Source organism: Petaurus breviceps, unplaced genomic scaffold, assembly GCF_028583685.1.
Source record: "Petaurus breviceps papuanus isolate PSGF00001 unplaced genomic scaffold, PetGlider_PUasm1.0 428, whole genome shotgun sequence".
In the NCBI taxonomy this organism is placed as follows: Eukaryota; Metazoa; Chordata; class Mammalia; order Diprotodontia; family Petauridae; genus Petaurus; species Petaurus breviceps.
The window spans coordinates 1,684,751-1,699,644 of NW_027186331.1; the positions used below are offsets into that span (position 1 = coordinate 1,684,751).

Below are 14,894 nucleotides of genomic sequence, written 5' to 3' on the forward strand. Positions count from 1 at the left end.
AATGGATAATTTTGATTACATTAAATTGAAAAGGTTTTGTACAAACAAAGCCAACATAACCAAGATTAGGAGGAAAGTGGAAAATTGGGAAAGAAATTTTACAATTAGTATCTCTGATAAAGGCCTCATTTCTAAAATATACAGAGAATTGAGTCAAATATATAAGAATACAAGTCATTCCCCAACTGATAAATGGTCAAAGGATATGAACAGGCAGTTTGCACAGGAAGAAATTAAAGATATCTATAATCATATGAAAAAAATGCTCTAAAGCACTATTGATTAGAGAAATACAAATCAAAGCATCTCTGAAGTGCCACATCATACCTGTCAGATTGGCTAACTTAACAAAATAGGAAAATGACAAATGCTGGAGAAGATATGAGAAAACTGGAACAATAATGCATAGTTGGTGGAGTTGTGAACTGATCCAACCTTTCTGGAGAGCAATTCGGAACTATACCCAAAGGGCTATAAAAATGTGCATACCCTTTAACCCAGTAATATTACTTCTAGGGCTGTATCCCAAAGAAACCATAGAAGTGGGAAGAAGCCCTGTATATACAAAAATATTTATAGCAACTCTTTTTGTTGTGGCAAAGAACTGGAAATAAAGGTGATGCCCATCAATTGAGGAATGACTAAACAAGTTGTGGTATATGAATGCAATGGAATACTACTGTATTCCATTGAAATAAGGAGTAGACAGACTTCTTAATAACCTGGAGAGACTTATATAAACTGATGCTGAGTGAGGAGTGCAGAACCAGGAGAACGTTGTACACAGTTGCAGACACATCGTTTATCTGTGATGACTAATTTGATAGACTGGGCTCCTCTATGCAATGCAAGGCTATAAGACAACTCCAAAGGACTCAATGATGGAAAAGGTTATCTACATCCAGAGAAAGAATTATGGAGTCTGAATACAGACTGAAGCAAACGACTGGCTTTCTCTCTTTTTTGTTTTGTTTTGTTTTGTTTCTTCTTTTTCATTGTTTACTCCATTGGTTATAATCCTTCTTTACAACCTGACTAATGTTTAATGTGAAGGTATTTGTAGAACCTATATTGGACTGCATGCCGCCATGGGGGGAAGGGAGGAAGAGAAGGAGGGGGAGAAAATTTGGAACTCAAAAACTTGTGGAACTGAATGTTGTAAACTAAAAGTAAATACGTAAATTTATTTTTTTAACTGTCTTTACTTATAAGTGGGAAAAAATAAAAATAAAATACTATTACAAAAATGAAGCAAGGAATATACACACATACATTACAAATAATGTATAAGATATACATACACAGACACATATATAAATGAAATGAGAACTCTGGAAGAAATTGTTGGAATATGAGAGTTCTGGAACAAAGACTTGGAAGGAGAACAAATGCCTTAGCAGAAGAGATACAAAACCTTACCCAAGCAATAGACCCTGAAAATCAGAACAAAAAACAATGATTCTACAAGGTAACAAAAATCAAAAGTTTGGAAAAAAATTAAAGAAAATGTAAGTTATCTCCTCTTATCAAAAACAACTGACCTGGAAAACAATTTAAGGATAAAACAAAATCTGAGAATCACTGGAATCCATAAGAACCACCATAAATAAATGAATAAATAAATAAACGGCCTGTATGCCACAGAGGGAAGCCATGGGAGGGCAGATTCATTGGAAGGAGGTGTCCAATGGTTCCCTAAAGTTGCAAAGGTCAAGTTCAATGAAGACTGAGAAGACACCTCTATATTTTAAAAGACACAGGATTCTGAAGCTGAGAGGGATCTCAGGAGTGCCCAGCCAGCCCATGATCTAAAGGAACCCCTCCCCTACTGTGCCTAACTAGTGGCTGTCCAGCCCCCTAGGAGGGGAGCCAGTCACACTCCCCAAGGCAGCCTGTCCCACACCTGGAGGGCTCTAATCTTCCGGAAACTTCTCTTGGCTGCCTGGTCCAGCCCTCTAGGAACAAGCCTAATCCCTCTTCCACATGACACGCTTCAAATTCTTGAAAACATAAAGGAAACATGATAATAGGACATGAGTAAGGAAAAACTACACCTAACCAGGAATGTGAATGGGATAAACTCACCCACAGAACAGAGGAGCCCGGACTACAAATGGATTACAAAACAGAATCCAACAATATGCTATTTACAAGAACTTGCAAATATTGAAATGTAAAGGTTCACACAGGGTTAAAATAAGGGATTAGAATAGAATTCTTCAGGTAAATCCCCAAAAGTAGGGGTAATCTCAAGAAGGCAAGAAGGGAGGAGAGGAAGAAGAGAGCTAAAAGAGAAAAACAGGGAAACTATATTATGCTTAAAGGCATTATAGATAATGAAATAATATCAATAAAATATATACATGTATATACATACTAATTGGCATAGCATCTAAATATGTAAATGAAAAGTTAATTGAACAGGAAGAGACAGCAAAACAATAATTGTTGGGAACTTTAATGTACCCCTTTCAGATTCAGACAAATCTAACAAAAAGGTAAATAAAAAAGAAATTTGAAATCTGGATAGAATTTTAGGAAAGTGAAATGATAGACCTCTGGTGACAAATGAATGGGAATTATAAAAAGTATATTTATATCTTGGCTTTGCATGGCACCTTTATAAAAATTAAACATGCATTGGGGCATTAAAAAATACATAAATGAATAAAGGAAAACACAGAGATTAAACATATCTCTTCCTAACCACAACAAAACAAAAATAATAATCTAGAAGAATTTGAAAAAAAAACTGATTTAAATGGGCACTAAATAATGTAATCCTGAAGAATGTATTGATTAATAACTAAATTGTAGAAATAATCAGCAAATTTTTTTTTTTTTTGAGGACCGGACTTTTAATGCCACAGCTCAAGGTCCCCAGCAAACCAGTGGGAGAGATGACTGAGGTCATGCAGAGATGGGAGGTGCAGAAGGGACAGACGCACAACCACTACATAGCACCACTGCCCAGCCAGTCCCCCAGGTTTGAGGCTAGGTACCCGCCCTGGACCAACCCTGCCCCACCCACACCCTTCCTATGCAGAGGAAGCTAATGGTCTGGGCTCAAGCATCTCTTCTTCTAAAGCTGGAGGATGCAGAGGCAGCATGGAGGTGAACACATCCTGCCAAGAGCAGTGGAAGGAGCCCACACCCAAGACAAATACAACTCTTTGGTCCTCTTTGGCCTGACCTCAGTTCCCTAGGGCCTTGTATGCAATGGACTAGGGCTAGGCCCTCTAGGCAGGGGCAGGGATCAGCAGCAGTCCTTACCTTCAGCCCACAGGAAATAAAAAGGGAATGGGCAGCAGGGAGGGAGGGCAGCGGCAGCAGCAGCAGCTCACATACTTGGCAAGAGAGTGCACAGCACAAGGGGTGGGGACAAATTTAGTTTCAAAACACAGAGACTCTGTTTATTTTGAAAGGATTTTGCAACAAACAGTAAAATGTCTTCAGGTGGCCGCTCTACTCTTCCCCCTCATCCTCATCCTCATAGGAATCGATGCCCACCTCCTCATAATCTTTCTCCAGGGCTGCCATGTCCTCCCGAGCCTCAGAGAACTCTCCCTCCTCCATGCCCTCACCTACATACCAGTGCACAAATGCCCTCTTAGCATACATCAGGTCAAACTTGTGGTCCAGGCGAGCCCAGGCTTCTGCAATGGCTGTTGTGTTGCTCAGCATACACACTGCTCTCTGTACCTTGGCCAGATCCCCACCAGGAACCACAGTGGGTGGCTGGTAGTTGATGCCAACCTTGAAGCCAGTAGGGCACCAGTCTACAAACTGGATACTTCGTTTGGTCTTGATGGCCGCGATGGCAGCATTGACATCTTTGGGCACCACATCGCCACGGTACAGGAGGCAGCAGGCCATGTATTTGCCATGACGAGGGTCGCACTTCACCATCTGGATGGGGGGCTCAAAGCAGGCATTGGTGATCTCGGATACTGAGAGCTGCTTGTGGTAGGCCTTCTCAGCATAGATGACAGGTGCATAGGTTGCCAGGGGGAAATGGATTCGAGGATAGGGCACCAAGTTGGTCTGGAACTTTGTGAGGTCCACATTAAGGGCACCATCAAAACGAAGAGATGCTGTGATAGAGGAGACAATTTGGCTGATAAGACGGTTGAGGTTGGTGTAGGTGGGACATTCGATGTCTAGATTTCAGCGACAGATGTCATAGATGGCCTCATTGTCCACCATGAAGGCACAATCTGAGTGCTCGAGGGTGGTGTGGGTAGTCAGGATGGAGTTGTAGGGCTCTACCACAGCTGTAGAAACCTGGGGGGCTGGATAGATGGAGAACTCTAGCTTAGACTTCTTGCCGTAGTCAACTGAGAGCTGTTCCATCAACAGGGAGGTGAAGCCAGAGCCGGTGCCACCCCCAAAGCCGTGGAATACCAGAAAGCCTTGGAGTCTTGTACACTGGTCAGACAGTTTCCGGATTCGATCCAGCACAGGGTCAATGATCTCCTTTCCAATGGTGTAGTGGCCATGAGCATAGTTGTTAGCAGCATCTTCCTTACCAGTGATCAGTTGTTCTGGGTGGAAGAGTTGTCTGTAGGGACCATTTCGGATCTCATCGATCACTGTGGGCTCCAGGTCCACAAAGACAGCCCTAGGCACATCCTTGCCAGCCCCAGTGTCACAAAAGAAGGTGGTGAAGGAGTCATCTCCTCCCCCGATGGTCTTGTCACTGGGCATCTGCCCATCAGGCTGGATACCGTGTTCCAGGCAGTACAGCTCCCAGCAGGCATTGCCCATCTGGACACCTGCCTGCCCCACATGGACTGAGATGCATTCACGCTGGACTCAACCCCAACTCTCTCCATTCCCCCAACAAATTTTATTTTTAAAAAGAGGTAACATACTAAAACTTGTTGGTTGCAAAAGCGGAAAAGCCGTCTTTAAAAGAAAATTTACATGTCATCAACAAAACAGAAATGAAATAGCATGTATCAGGGATATGCTTTTTAAAAACTATGAAATAGGCGGAGTCAAGATGGCGGAGTAGAAGCAGGACCTCCTCTGGGCTCTGGCTTCCACCTTCCCCAATCCATGTAAAAAGGGGACTCTAAACAAACTTTGGAGCTGCAGAACCCACAAAATGACACAGAGAAGCTAACCTCCTGCTAAGGACAGCCCAGCAGTCCAGCACAGTGCTCTGGGAGCCAAACCCAGCCCCACCCTGAGGCTTTAGCCCCAGGACGGGACTGACCGGCTGGAGGGACTCCAGATCAGCAGCAGCTGTGGCCATTTCCAGATTTATCAACACATACATGCGAAGGACAAAGTGAGAGGTCAGTGCAGTCTGGACTTTGGGACCCAGTAAGTGGGAGTGCGTGGCTTTTGCCCCCAGGGCGAGAAGCCGCTGAGACGCTGGCACAACCAGCCAGCAAAACGTGGAAGCTTCAGCTCCTGGCCTACAGAGCGTAGGGGGACCAAGCACCAGTCTGAGGGGTAATCGCTCTTGCTTTAACCTTCTTGGATCTGGGTTGCAGTCTAGGGTGGAGGTCCTGGGGTGTGTGTCCAGCTTGCCAAAGCATGTGGAGACCTCAGAAAGGGCACCCATCTAATACCTCCAACAGCTGAGAAAACCCCAGCTTTTGGGATGAAAGCTCCCCTGTCTGGTGGCAGAGTTCTACTATGGCAAAAAGCCCAGGGGTCAAGTGACTGAGGGGCGACATGACCAGGCAAAGGAAACAAAGGAGACAGAAGATTCCAACATTAGACTCCTATTTTGGGGACAAAAAGGAGCAAAGCATGGAACAGGAGGAAGACAGTGAAGTCAGAACTCCTGCACCAAAAGCTTCAAAGGAAAATACAAGCTGGTTACAGGCAATAGAGGACCTAAAGAAGCAGATAAGAGAAGTGGAGAAAAAATTGGGAAGAGAAATGATAACAATGCAAGAAAATTACAAAATGAGAGTCAACAGCCTGACTGAGGAAAATAACACCTTAAAAAACAGACTAACTCAAATGGCAAAAGAGGCTCAAAAAGGCAATGAGGAGAAGAATGCCTTAAAAAGCTGAATTTGCCAGATGGAAAAAGAATCTCAAAAGCTCAATGAGGAGAATCATTGCTTCAGAATTAGATTAGAGCAAATGGAAGTTAATGACTTCTTGAGAAATCAAGATACTGTTAAACAGATCCAAACAAATGAAAGAATAGAAGGCAATGTGAAATATCTCATGGGAAAAACCACTAACCTGGAAAATAGATCCAGGAGAGATAATTTAAAAATTATTGGACTACCTGACAGCCATGATCAAAGTAAGAACCTAGAAATCATACTCCAGGAAGTTCTCAAAGAAAACTGCCCTGATGTTTTAGAACCAGAGGGCAAAATAGAAGTTGAAAGAATCCACCAATCACCTCCTGAAAAAGATCCCAAAAAGAAAACTCCTAGGAATATTATAGCCAGGTTCCAGAATTCCCAGATCAAGGAGAGAATATTACAAGCAGCCAGGAAGAAACAATTTGAATACTGTGGAAACACAATCAGGATAACCCAGGATCTGGCAGCTTCTACACTGAGGGATCGAAGGGCTTGGAATATGATATACCGGAGGTCAAAGGAGCTGGGATTAAAACCAAGAGTCACCTACCCAGCAAAACTGGGTATCATGTTTCAGGGGAAAATATGGTCATTCAGTGGAATAGAGGACTTTCAAGCATTCTTGCTGAAAAAACCAGAGTTGAATAGAAAATTTGACATTCAGATACAAGAAGCAAGAGAAGCATGAGAAGGTAAACAGGGAAAAGAAACCACAAGGAACTTATCAAAGTTTAACTATTAACATTCCTACATGGAAAAACAATAATTGTAACTTATGAAACTTTTTTCAGTAGTTGAAGGGAATAGAAATGTGTGTGTGTGTATGTCTATATTGGAGGGTGTACGGGCATATAAATACATATGTGAATGTGTGTATATATGTTTACAGGTATACATAGATAGAGGGCACAGGACCAATTTAATAGGAAGGGATGATACTTAAAAGGTGAAATTAAGAGGTGAGAGAGTGAATATAATGAGAGGAGATGGCGAGAGACAGAATGGGATAAACTATCTCATATAGAAGAGGCAAGGGATAATGGTTACAATGGAGGGGAACAATAGGAAGGCAAAAGGGAATGGGTCAACCTTATTCCCATTGAATTTGGCTTGGGGAGAGAATGAAATACACACTAAATAGTGTATCTCACCCTCCATGAGAGTAGGGGGGGGAAGGGGATGAGAGGGGGAATGATGGAAGGGAGGTGAGGCTGGGGGGGAGGGAAGTTGGAAGCACCCACTTTTGAAAAGGGACAGGATAAAATTAGAGAATAGAACAAGTGGGAGGTGGGATAGGAGGGAGGGAAATATAGTCAGTCTTTTACAATATATCTACTATGTTATTGTTTTGCATTGGCCACACATGTACAACCTATACTGAACTGCTTATCTTCCCAGTAAGGGTGGGTGACAAGGGAGAAAGGGAATGACTCTGGAATTCAAAGTTTTAAAATTAAATATTCAAATATATACTATTATTAATACTATTTTACATGTAATTGGGAAATAAGATATACAGGCACTGGGGCATAGAGATCCACTGGAAAAGTTGAAAGGGGTATGGGAGAAAATATGGGAGAGGGCAGACTGGAGGAGGGGATATCCTGTGGGACTGCTATTTTGGGGCAGTGGGTAGGAGAAAAACGGGGAGAACATTTGTAACTCAAAATCTGGTGGAAATGAATGATGTAAATCAAAAGTTAATAAAGCATTTGGAAAAAAAACTATGAAATAACCAAAAAAAACCCAAATAAACACAAAAATAGAAAATCAACAATGCAAACAAAATTAAGCACAAAAAAGAAGACTCAGAGGGGTTTTTTTGGGGAGGAGAAAGGTGGCAATTAGGGTTAAGTGACTTGCCCAGGGTCACACAGCTACTAAGTATCTGAGGTAAATTTGAACTTAAGTCCTCCTGACTCCAAGGCTGGTGCCACCCTTGTTGCTGTTGTAGACTAATAAAATGGGCAATTCATTAGTTAATTTGACAAAAAGGACAGGAAAATCAACCTTCTAAGATGAAAAACAGGAAAAAGCAGAACAGAGGAATAAAGAAAGCTGTTAAAAATTATTTTGCCCAAGTATACGGCAACAAAATTGATACCTTCAATCAACAAGCACTGAAAAATCTATTATGTGCCAAGCACTATGCTAAAAGAAACAGATGCATATTTACAAAAATATTAAAACACTCAGATTAACAGAACAAGAAACAGGAAATTTAAGCAACCTGATCTCAGAAAAGTAAATTGAACAAACCATAAAGAAACTTCAAAGACAGCAGGGGAGGAGGGGAGTGGAGACATACTCAGATGGATTTATAAGTGAATTCCACCAAATATTCAAAAAAAATTCACTTCAACACTATATAAAGTCTTTGCAAAAACAAAAATATATTAATAACTATTTCCATGAATCAGTTATGTTCCTGATATCTAAACCAGGGTAAGATAAAACAAAGAAAAAATTATGAGACTTGCAGTATATAAATGGAGGCAGATAACTCAGTTCCATAATACTTGCTATAGGGGAAAAAAACCTAAAAATCATAACCAGACTCAACAATGATCAAGAAATCAAATAAGAAAATGATGGCTTCTTCCATGCCAGAAGAGCACAAAAAACCAGCCAGAAGTCCCTAAAGACTAGTACCATCATAGGCAAACAAGCCTGGAACCCTTTCAGAGACAGGGACAATTGTGGCACGCAAGGCTCTGTACCAAAAGGCAGGAAGAGTAGAAGGCCTTCCCAAGAAAGCCTTGGGAAAGTCACAATCCCACTGTAGGGGATACTGAAAGCAACCACAGGTGACAACAACCAATCAAGTTGTGGCAGAGATAAAAACTATAACACTCTAGGCTCAAGGGCTCCAACATCCCCTAGCATTCTGTCCTGAGAAGCCAAAACAGGCCCTGAAGAGCCAGCCCACTGAACCTGAATAATCTTATTGTGGTGGGTCAGTGGGTCAGAGAGGGAGAGGTCATCATAGGAACCCAGGTGAGCTGGGGTATGACCAAGAAGGACTAACAACCCCACCCAAAAGCCAAGCAAGTGGCAGAGCATGGATGGGCACCAAATCCCAATTCTGGGGCTAGGGCTGGAGAGAAAACATTTACCACTATAAGGGATTACTGCAGACTCAGAGATATCCCAAAATCCTTCCCAGAAAGAGAAAGTAACTCTATAACAATTGCAAGAAGACTCAAAAAAAGAGAGTTCTACAAGAATTACATGAATGCCTAGAAGAAATAAAGTACAAGAAAAAAGGAATGAAATAAGATCTGGAGGAAAGAAGTGAAAGGACAATAAAGTTAGGACAGAAACTTTACCCAGGTAATGGACTCCTTGAAAAATGGACAGTCCAAACAGAAATCAATGACTCCAGGAGACATCAAGAAATATCAGAACAAAATGAAAAGACTGAAAAATAAAAGAAAATGTTAGACACGCTTTTTTCAAAAAACTGACTGTAATGGTGATGGGAATTTGAAGATCTTCCCTGCTTTGATAATAAACTCTGCCTCCTAACAGGCTAAACGTAATCACATGGAGCCTGTGGTGGGAGGAGTTTGCTGAAGGGTGGAGCGGAACCCAAATGAAGCAGGGACTTCCCAGGTGGGAGGAGAGCAGGCTTCTGAAGGAGATGGACAGGCTTGTGAGTAAAAGGTGAATCTTTGCCACCTGCTGTGACAGCTAAGCTCGTGTTGGTTTGTGGGGAGGCTAACGGGCGGTGCAGCTCTCTGCTACGTTGGGGTGCATTCACTTCTATGTTGCTAAGAGGGATTTGGTTTTCTGGTGTTTGAATAAATGTTTTGCTTCTCTCTTCTCTATGAAGAGTCTGTAATATTTTGCAATTGAGCACTATGCAGGTATATTTATAGTGACCATGAGAGCTGTGAATATTGCATTGGCACTACACTGACCAATAAAATAGATCAAAGGGAGATAATTTAAGAATCACTGGACTCCCTGAAAACTATGATTTTTTAAAAAAAAGCCTAGCTCCTATATTTCAAGATAACATAAACAAAAACTTCACAGATCTACTAGAATCAGATGGTAAAGTAGAAAAGAGAGGATTCAACTACTGGATGAAATCCCGAAAGGAAAAGTACCGGGAATATCAGTCAAAATCCAGAATTCTGACAGCAAAGAAAAAATTCTGAAAGCATCCAGAAAGGCGTTCAAGTGCCTCAAGGACCTATAGTTAGAATCACATAAAACCTGGCAGCTTCTACCATAAACAAGAGGAGATGTTGTAATACAATATTCCAAAAGGTACAACATATAAGCTAACAACCAAGAATAACTTTTCCTACAAAGTTGAATATAATCCCTGAGATGGGGGTGGGGGTAGTGGAAATGAACCCTTAATAGAATACAGGATTTTATCAAGCATTTCTGATGAAAAGACAAGAGCTCAATAGGGATTTTGAAATACAAGCACAAAGGAGAATTTAAAAGGAGCTGTATAATGATACTATGCTAATCACTAAGGTTTTTTTTATTATTAATATGTCTTCTGTTTTTTATATTATCATAATTATCCTCAGTAACCTTGCTCCTACAAGAGAGCCACTGCAAATAATAATTAGTGGGGGGTTTTTTTAAAGAAAAAAAGAAGAGAAAAAAATCAGCACAACTAATGATTACATTGAAAAACTCTAAAAACATGTACAATATGTAATCCCCCACCTCTGTGGACCTTCTACCACTATGAATGTGTGGGTTGGGGGTATCTTATCTTGTCATTTGAGTCATACTTAATTTTTATAATTCTGATGCATTCATTTTTTTTATTTTTGGTGTGTGATTGTTCTTTCCATTTATATTATTGTAGTCTCTGTGTATACTATTTTCTTGGTTCTGCTATTCATTATGACTCAGTTTACATAGTTCTTTCCCTGCTTCTCTGTATTGATCATTCACGCTATTTCTTATAGCACAGCAATATTCCATTACAATCACGTACCACAATCTGTTTAGCTATTCCCCAATTGATGGACATCTGTTTCCAATTTTTTGCTATCATAAAAAGTTTGGCTATAAATAGTTTACTGTATGTGGAAACTTTCTTCTTATCAATGGCTTCCTTGGAGTTATATATAAGTCCAGTAATGGAGTCTCTGGCTGAAAGGTCATGAACATTTTAATCATTTTTTTCACATAATTCCAAATTGCTTTCCAAAATGGGATTGAACAGTTCCATCAACAATGTATTAATGTGCCTATCATTCCACAAACCCTCTGTAATGGCAATGGGAATCTGAAGATTTTCCCTGCCTCTTAATAGGAGCCTATCCTTTGACCACTTAACATGGAGCCTGTGGTAGAAGAAGTTTGCTAAAGGGTGGAGCAGAGCTGAGAGGAAGGTGGGAGTCAGAGCAGTTAGTATGGTGGGACAGAGAGGACACAGGCAAGGAGACAGCTAGGTTTGTGAGTGTTTATTTGTGAGAAGGCTTTGGGATGGTGTTGCTAGTTACTGTGGGCACTTTGTTGCTACAATGGATTCAGTTTTCTGGTGTTGGGATTCGACTTTCTGGTGTCAGAACAAATGTTTTGCTTTTGTCTTATATGTGGAGAGTCTGTTATATTTTGTGATTCAGAACTATGCTGGCACATTCATAGTCACTGTTGCTGCTGTGAATATCATCTTGGCAATACACCCTCCAATACTGACTACTGTCAGTTTTTGTCATCTTTTCTAATTTGCAGGGTGTGAGGTAAAACCTCAGGGTCGGTTTGATTTGCATTTCTCTTATTATTAGTAACTTGGAATATTCTTTCATATGGTTGTGCATACTCTGAAATTCTTCTTTTGAGAACTGTTTGTTCATATCCTTTGACCACTTATTTATCAGCAAATGGTTACTGGTCATATTATATGTGCGTGTGTATACACACATGTGTATATGTGTTGTTTCTATAACTTGGATATCAAACCCTTATCAAAGAAATCTGATACAAAGATTTTTTTCCCATTTGATGACTTCCCTTCTTATCCTAGAGCATCAATTTTGTCTGTATAGAAAAAAGCTTTTCAATGTCATGTAATCAAAGTTATTCATTTTATGTTTGGTAATTACCTCTTTCTCTTGTTTGGTTAAAAATATATTTCCTACACATAACTATGAAAGGTATGTGATCTGTCTCCCTTCTAATTTTTTTTAGTATGATCTTTAATATTAAGATAACATACTCAGAATATATGGAGTGTGGTATAACATGTTGGTTTAAGCCTAATTTCTGCCAGGCAGCTTTCCAGTTTTCTCAGCAGTTTATATTAAATTGGAAGTTTTTCCTTAAGTAATTTATGTTTTCTACTTTATCAAACATGGGGTTACTGAGTTCCATTGTTTCTGAGTCTCATTCTAGTCTGTTCCATTGATCTCTCTCTCTCTCTCTCTCTTTATATATATATATATATATATATTTTTTTTTGGCTTTTGGAGGGCAATTGGGGTTAAGTAACTTGCCCAAGGTTACACAACTAGTTTTGTGTGTGTGTGTGTGGGTGGGTGTTAAGTGTCTGAGGCCAGAACTGAACTCGGGTCCTCCTGACTCCGCAGCAGGCGCTTTACTCACTGTGCCACCTAGCCACCCCAATCTCTATATTTTTTAACCAATATCAAGTGGTTTTTCATCATTGTTGCTTTATAAGAAAGCTGACATTCTTGAAGGGCTCTTTCCTGTTCATCCTTACTTCCTTTCACCATTTGTTTTCATATCCTAGAACATCTAATTTTCCGAGTGAACTAATTCAAATGGTATGGCATGAACTTTGATAGTATTGTCATTTTCTGATCAGCCACAATCAGACACACTATACCTCGACCCCAACATAGTGATGGCATTTGGGTCCTCTCTGAGAACGAAGGACAACAGCCAACTGATAAAGTACCCCCTTGGGAATGTGACTGGTGTAGCATTAAAGGTGCAGATGGACTTCGGTAGTTTTGTCACTTTGATTGTATCAGCCCAGCCTAGTCATGAGAACCAGATATTCTTCCTGCCGCTTGAGTTGTTCTCTATTTTTTTTAAGAACTCTGTAATTTAATCTATACACGTTATAAAGCACGATAGTCTGTTTGACAGGATTATATTTCTAAAGTGTGAATAAGTATTCATGAATAACATCGGCCTACCGTTCTTCTCTGTTTTCTCTTTCCCCAGTCTAGGCACGAGCACTATATTTTGTGTGCTTTGGTAGGCTGACTCTCAGGTATTTTATGCAGTTTGTATTCGGAATGAGGCTTCCCTTCTTGGGATTCGTTATTATTACACAGAAATCTTTCCATTTTGCAATGTTTCTACTTTGCATCTGCAGCTCGGCCTGGTTTCAACTCCCCAGAACAAGATTCTCCAGAGCCAGGTGCCCGCCTCCTGGTGTCTCTTCACCCTCCCCCTTTGCAGCTTCCTTGGCTGAGCCGTCTTCCCTGTGGCTTCCCCCGTTAGATTTGAAGATCCCTGAGGGCAGGAGCTGTCTTTTTCTCATTTGTATCCCCAGCACTCTGCACAGTGCCTGGCACATGGTAAGTGCTTAAGAAATGTTTAATGATTTGTATTGAAAATGTTGGTCACTATTGAGAGTTTGTTTTCATAGCCTGCAACTTGGCTGATGCTATTAGCTCTCTCCATTGGTAGCTTTTCTGATTCCCTGGGATTTTCCCAGTATACTGTCATATCATCAGCAAAAAGAGATGGTTTTAATTCCTCTTCACCCATCCCGAGGCGAATGCATGGCCTCTCCTAGCACTAGAAGCTCCCATGTTCCTGGCCACTCTCCATCCTGCCTCCACAGGCTTCTCTGCCTATATCCCTGTGCTGGAAAAATGACTCACTGTGATTTTTTTTCTTGCATTTCCTGATGAGGACACAGGCTGGTGCATTTTCTAGATCTGGGAGGAGGAGTCGTTGTTTTGTGTTTTGTTTGGGGGGAGGCGCCTCACTGTACTCCCTGCCACTCCACCATCTTACCCATTAATCTCTCAGCTGCCAATTCTAATGATCTTTTCTCCAATCTCATCCTTCTTGACCTCTCTGCAGCCTTTGACACTGACTCCCCTCTTCTCCGTGATATTGTTTTCTTTCTAGTTTTCCATGGCACTGCTCTGCCCATCTGCCAATCTGACATTTCAAACTCAATGCCTCATAGATATCTAAACTCATTACCTTCCTCCTTCCCTAAGCTTCCCCTCCTCAGAACTTTTCTGTGACTACTGACAACACCACCATCGTACCAACCCTGGAAGCCCAGATACCATCCTTGAGTCTTCACTCTCACCCCCCAGATTCAATGAGTGGTCAAGTGCCATCACTTCCACCTTTGAAACCACCCTCCAATGCACCCCTTTCTCTCCTCTAACACTACTGCCACCTGCCACAGGCCCTCATCCCCTCACACCCAGACACCTGAAACAGCCTGGTGGCTGATTCCTTACTTCAAATCTCATCCTTCACTGTTATCAAACTGAGCTTCCTAAAACACAGGTCTCACTATAGCACTCCCTATTCAGCAGACTGCCGGGGCTTCCTTTCACCTCCAGGATCCTCTGCCTTTCACAATCCAGCACCTCCTCCCTTTCCAGCCTTCTTATTCCTCACTCCACTTTGCAAGCTGCTACTGAGCTCCCTGCTGGTCATCCATCACCACACAGGGCACATTTTCGCTGGCTGGGCCCCACTTACCTCAGACTCACTCTCTTCACCTCCATCTCCTGGCTTCTCTCAAGTGCCCCCTGAAATCGCACCTACAAGAATCTTTTCTTGACATTGCTCCTCGTCAAATGCTTTAGCTTCACCAATCAACTGACAACAAATATTTGTGACTTC

The 14,894-nt window shown here is 41.3% G+C and overlaps 1 protein-coding gene and 1 pseudogene across 6 annotated transcripts in view; both read right to left on the reverse strand.

Moving 5' to 3' along the window:
• Positions 1–14,894, reverse strand: part of GNB1L (G protein subunit beta 1 like) — a 160,417-nt gene that overhangs the window by 97,899 nt on the left and 47,624 nt on the right. The window lies entirely within an intron of this gene.
• On the reverse strand, positions 3,387–4,819 carry LOC138171382 (tubulin alpha-4A chain pseudogene; annotated as a pseudogene).